The sequence below is a fragment of the Triticum aestivum genome, chromosome 5D (assembly GCF_018294505.1).
Source record: "Triticum aestivum cultivar Chinese Spring chromosome 5D, IWGSC CS RefSeq v2.1, whole genome shotgun sequence".
Taxonomy (NCBI): Eukaryota; Viridiplantae; Streptophyta; class Magnoliopsida; order Poales; family Poaceae; genus Triticum; species Triticum aestivum.
The window spans coordinates 43229724-43236200 of NC_057808.1; the positions used below are offsets into that span (position 1 = coordinate 43229724).

At 42.2% G+C, this 6477-nt stretch overlaps 1 pseudogene; it reads left to right on the forward strand.

The window, feature by feature from the left end:
- Nucleotides 1–3152: 3152 nt before the first annotated feature.
- LOC123124227 (wall-associated receptor kinase 5-like) lies at nucleotides 3153–5709 on the forward strand (annotated as a pseudogene).
- The last annotated feature ends 768 nt before the right edge of the window (nucleotides 5710–6477 follow it).

A 6477-nucleotide genomic window follows, 5' to 3' on the forward strand; every position in this document is an offset into this window, starting at 1 on the left:
CTTGTATCGTTTCTATGGATAATTCCCGTCTGAAGGATTTAATTAGAAAGAATATGTTACTTTGGAATTTCAAACGTATTTATGCTTTTTCTGCAATAAAGTAGCAAGAGGGAGCAGTTGAGTTATACTGCTGGACCCAAAAAGGTACAATTTGGATCACTAGTTTTTTTCCTAGCAAAATTTCAACATATATTCAGCTAGTAATTACTGAATATTATCTCGGTAATTATAAGATACTGGTATCATTTTGCAGTGTCTACGTCCAATACTAGTTTGACTGTCTCCATGCTCTGGTATTTCATCTTGTCCGAAATGGCAGTCGTTGATAATCCTCCGTAAGAGTAATGTACTCTGGTAGTACTTGATTTGGTGACAAGCTGCAAAGCATTCAGAGTTCAGATGGTTTCCAGATCACTACCATTACTTCATCTTCTATTATTTAGTAGTCCAGCATATTGCTAAGCTTGTTCAGGTGGAACATCGAGATGAAAGTGTGAGATAGTTATTTCTTTCCATTAAAAGCATCATTGTATGTAGCCTTTTTTCTATATACATCACTTTTGTCAGTAAGGTTGTGACTGCCAAGTCTCAGGGCCAAGGTAGCCAAGAGTCCCTTGGATAAACATGATGAAATCATCTCTATCTAGGGACTTCACTGATGCTCCAAAATCTGCAACTTTTGCACTGTGTCATCATTCAGTAGTATATTGAGTGATTTGACATCCCTGTGCATAATTGTGTGAGAAGTTGATGAAACATAAGCATGGCCTCTGCTGACTGCATAGCCATTTTCAGTTGAAGTTCCAACGGGATTAGTGATTTATGATCATTGCAATGAAGGAACTCAAAGAGGGTACCATTTGATATGAATTCATACACCAACATAGGTACATCTACCTCCAAGCAGCAACAGAGTAACCTTGCGATGTTCCTATGGTTAATCTGCGACAATGTTTATGGCAACTTCTTTGTCATCATTTACAAAAAATTATGTGCAGTCGTCGTTGATTATTTTGGACTTCTTTATGGCAACTTCTTTGTCATCATCTAAAGTTGGAGACTTGGTAGTTAGTACTTTCCTATGGCACTGTCTTTCCCTTTGCGGTGGATATGTCACTGTCTTTCCAACTTGCTAACTTAAAGCCAATGCCATCTCATGTTTCTTTGTTGCTATGTCATTGTGAACAGTAGATGACAAAGTCTGGTGCTGATGCATCAGATATTATTATTTACAGTTGTTTTGCATGATTGTTGATTAACTATTTCATGGGCGAGATCAGCATTAACCGGGAGACTCTTCCCTGAAATCTGTATTTGTTTAGTTTCATCCAGAAAACTGCCAAATAAAACGCGTCCTCATAGCTGGAAATCAAAATGTTTAGTAAGGAACTTAAATTAGCTAGTTGGCTTAATCCTTTGTATCGAGAAGTTCCTCTGAGATTTATGAAAAGATGCTAGAGTTGCTTATAATCTGGAGAAATCTTCATCAGTTTGTATTAATATTAATGTGCAGAGTTGAAAGTCATAACATGCAGCAAAGTTTTGATTAGTTCGCTTGCGTGTTTTTATTGAAAATTTCGATTAGTTTTCCAACTGGAAAAAGAATGACATATTTGCTTCAATCTGGAAAAGTTTTCACCAGTTTATATGTTATTCATATGCTGGTTAAAGTATACCTCTTTTTATCGTCCCACATGTCAGCGCATGTCATATGCTTTGTTAGACACTGCAATTTGGAACTTTCTCTGCAATAATAAATTAGATGGAAGTACTACTCGGACAACTAGTAAAGTCAAGATAGCTTAGCCAGCAACAGTTTGAAGTGCATAGCTGGACTGAAATGCAAATCTTTTACTTTTCAATGTTCATCTTAATTGACTGTTTTCACAGGCATTAGTTCTATGTTGTTGTGGCAGGAAGAAACGATGATCCATGGACTGCTTACGTGCATGCTAACAAGCGTGAGCGTGGTTTCAGTTCAAATAGAAATCAAGAAATCTTGTCTACAATCTGTGATCATGCATGGGAGCATCAGACCTGGTTCCAGACCATCCTATCTATTCCAAACAGGTAATGGAAGGTCCTCACGTAGTCACGTAAGCTACTGAGAGTTAAATTTGGAGCCTGTGATTTTTTTTCACTATTCTTGAGAAGTGAACAGGTCAAGGTGTCTAATTTTATATTTCCAGACAAAATAGTATAAAAAAGAGAATGGCCTGTAAATTCTCACATCGATAGAGATTAGAGACTAGTTTTTGTGGCAGCTTTCAGTAACAACTATAGTTGTATAACAAATTCACCTTGAAGACTTTAGAGCTATACAAGTAGGTCTTACCGCGTACAGATATACTCCCTCCGTTCCTAAATATAAGTCTTTTTAGACATTTCAAATGGAATACAACATACGGATGTATGTAGACATATTTTAGAGTGTAGATTCACTCATTTTGCTCCGTATGTAGTCACTTGTTGGAATCTCTAGAAAGACTTATATTTGGGAACGGAGGGAGTACAACTAATTAATGCTATTCTATTTCTGAATACAATGGTATATTTTGACATGTAGCTATTCCGTGATGTTTATCTTAGTTGTATGATGGACATGTTAGAAGTTAACTTTTTGTGTGTGTGTGTGTGTGCGCAAACAGATACATATACAATCAGTAATTCAGTATTATATTATTATGCTACAACACGCGTCCAGACTTGCTTGAGTGGGACGACTAAGACAAAGTCTTACCTCCTTGCTAGTTAACATGTTCTATATCAATGCATCTGACTTATATCATGAGTTATGGGCATTAAGCTAAGTCTTTAGCTCACTGTCTAAGAAACTTGTAAGTAGACTTACATGGGGTGAGAGTGAGATTAATACTTGAATAGGAGAAATCACCAACTACCACCTAGCTCGTTAAACCGTTTTAGCATTCATACATCACCTCATTTAAAAAAAAAGAGAAGAGTTGGACGTATCGATTATTATGCTGCAACTTGCATTTAGAGTTTACTTGGATTGGAATAATTGTTCATCCATGCACACATCAGTTGCTGACATTTGTACGCGTTTATAAGAGTCCACTGCATTATATGGCAAGACATGATTCATTTCATATAATGAAAAGCTCAGGGGCTCGGCAACCGGCACACTCACACAAAGTCCCCAAATTAAGCAAGTGATGGCGCGAGCCATGCATCCAACACCGGTCCCGGTGTTCTTTCTAGAGCTAGTCTTCTTGGTGATGGCATTGGCACCTGCTGTGGGTGGCACCGCATCGCTGGCGCTACCTGGCTGCCCTGAAAAGTGCGGCGACGTGCTCATCCCTTACCCCTTTGGCATCGGGGCGCAGTGCGCCGCAGTCAGCCTCAACAGCTTCTTCAATTTCGACTGTAAAATGTCTCTCATCCGCCACAACCGACGGTGGGGGGGGGGGGGGGGGGGGGGGGGGGCAGCCGATGTGGCTGTAGACGTCGTTGATATCTCACTGGAGCATGCTGAGATGCGGGTGCTATTCCCGATCAGCTACATCTGCTTCACATCGAGTGCCGTGGTATCAGCCACCAACAACGGCACTGTGTGGTTCAACCTGCAGGACACACCGTTCATCCCATCCCATCCCCTGACCGCAACCGCTTCACAGTCATTGGCTGCAACACCCTGGGGCTCATTGGCGGCTTCTTTGGGAACAGCAGCATGTACCTTGCCGGCTGCTATTCCTACTGCGATGGCCAGCGGTGCGTCCGAAGACGGATCGCCGTGCACCGGGACAGGCTGCTGTGAGGTGTCCATCCCGACCAACCTCACCGCCATCGGGATGGCTTTCTCGACTAACAGTAGCAGTGTGTGGGCATTCAACCCATGTTTCTACGCCATGGTCGCCGAGGTCGGGTGGTACAGCTTCCGACGCCGTGACCTTGTCGGCAAGCTTGGGTTCATCAACGAGAGGGCGAAGAATGGTGCGCCTATCATCGTGAACTGGGCGGTCAGAAATGGATCGTGCCTCGAGCCAGGAAACTACGCTTGTGTCAGTGCAAACAGTTACTGTGAGAGTGCGAGCAATGGACCTGGGTACTTGTGCAAGTGCTCCCTGGGGTATGGGGGCAACGCCTACCTCAACGACGGCTGTCAAGGTAACTACTGATGGAATACTTGCGGTTCTATATCTGTTTGACTTGTTTGATTGTGCGTGATCATTTTGTTGATTTTATTTCCAGATATAGATGAATGCATGCTGCGTGAGCAGGACCCCAAGTACAAAGAGTTGTATCCTTGCAGGAATGGGATTTGTCGCAACACTCCAGGAGGCTATAACTGTAAATGCAAGGGACTAACAAAATCTGATGGTACAAATTTTGGATGTCGACCTCTGCATACCCGACAAGAACAGCTGGCTATAGGCAAGTTCAATCTCGTTTGTTTTGTTTTATCTGACATAAAGGTTGATGAGTTGAAGCATCCCAATATCAATTCCAATTCTCCTATAATAGCAACAAGACTACCCTAAATATAAGTATATGATTGTGCAGGCCTGAGTGTTTCTGCCGTTGTGATGATATCCTTGGCATGTTTTCTGGCTATGCAATTGCAAAGGAGAAGACACGAGAAGGAGAAAGATGAGTATTTCAAACAAAATGGAGGGCTCAAGTTGTATGATGAGATGAGATCAAGGCAGGTCGATACTGTTCGCGTACTCACTGAAAAAGAGATCAAGATAGCCACTGACAACTACAATGAAGATCGAGTTCTTGGATGTGGCGGCCATGGGATGGTCTACAGGGGTACTTTGGATGACCATAGAGAGGTCGCCATAAAAAAAGTCCAAAGTGATCAACGATAATTGCAGGGATGAGTTTGTAAATGAGATCATAATCTTGTCGCAGATCAACCACCGGAACATCGTGAGGTTACTTGGCTGTTGCCTGGATATAGATATCCCAATGTTGGTCTATGAGTTTGTTTCCAACGGGACGCTGTATGAGCTTCTTCATGGTAGTGCTGATCACAATCTTTCACCAATTCCTCTGGACCTTCGCCTGAAGATTGCCACCCAATCAGCAGAAGCTCTTGCGTACTTGCACTCATCAACATCTCGCACGATCCTACACGGCGATGTCAAATCTGCCAACATTCTGTTGGATGATCAGCGCGATGCCAAGGTTGCAGACTTTGGGGCATCGGCGCTCAAGTCCATGGATGAAAGTGAGTTCATCATGCTTGTCCAGGGAACCCTTGGCTATCTCGACCCTGAGAGCTTCATCAGCCACCTCCTCACTGACAAGAGCGATGTCTACAGCTTTGGGGTCGTTCTCCTCGAGCTGTTGACGAGAAAGAAAGCTCTGTACACCGATGACAACTCCAGCGAGAAGAGATCATTGTCCCATAATATTCTCCTTATGTTTCGCCAAAACAAGCACCAAACAATGCTGGATTCTGAGATAACAGATGATGCTGCGGCCATGGTGATCGTCGAGAAGCTTACCACCCTCACCGTTCACTGCCTGAGCGTGAGAGGGGAAGACAGACCAACGACGAAGGAAGTCGCGGAGCGGCTGCGGGTGCTTTGGAGACACCAGATACATGCTTCCAGTGCTGGCGAAAATGGTTGCGACTTTGATAGCAACTATGGAAGATGGCCGTCGTCTGTAATTCTTCCTTTGGACGAGATGACAGACGGGAGCTTGGAGATGTGCAAACTGGTGCCGGACATATAGGTGTTTTGTCGTCTGTACACTTCATTCCTGTGTCTGAGAGATGTAATTACAGAAAAATATTTATTTTTGAACTTATTTATAGCTTTGGACAATATACGTGCAGATCATATACTTTACTCAAGTACAAAGAAACGGTGAAGCTGGAGACATGAATTCAGGTATACTACTCCGTGTTCTTTTTCTAAATGTAAACGAAAATCAACTAATTAGCAAAAGAATACAAGGAAAATAATATATGATCTGCTGTTAAAAAGAATAATGGGCTTCTTTTCTAATATAGGTGTAGCTTTTCTTCTTCATCGTCTTCCTTTTCATTTTATGACAGTAATACAGGTGTAGCTAGGAGTACATATACATGTGTCTGTGTGCAGCTTCGACGAAAAATATGCACTGACTGTTTGCTGAACTTTTGGTCTTGCTTGTGCTAATTTCGTTCCTGCATGCATCAGTACTTCTTAAGATGGCTCAGATTGCTTTTAGATTACTTCCAACTTTTACTCTGAATCTTGCCGTGCATGCATGGGAATGTCGTTCAGCTGGTAAGATTCTGTTGAAGTCTGAACCGCTGCAACGATCATTTTGTGCTTGTTCTGTTAAGATGTAATAAAGTGAGTTAGCAGATGGTCCTTTTTCTTTCTTTCTTTTTTGAATAAAATCTATGATGATCCTTTCCCCAGATGATCCACAATGCAGATGATCTTGTGATGGTTTGATCTGCAGTATCTACGTGTACTTCTGTTTGTCGTGGTCATCATTATCATCTGCATA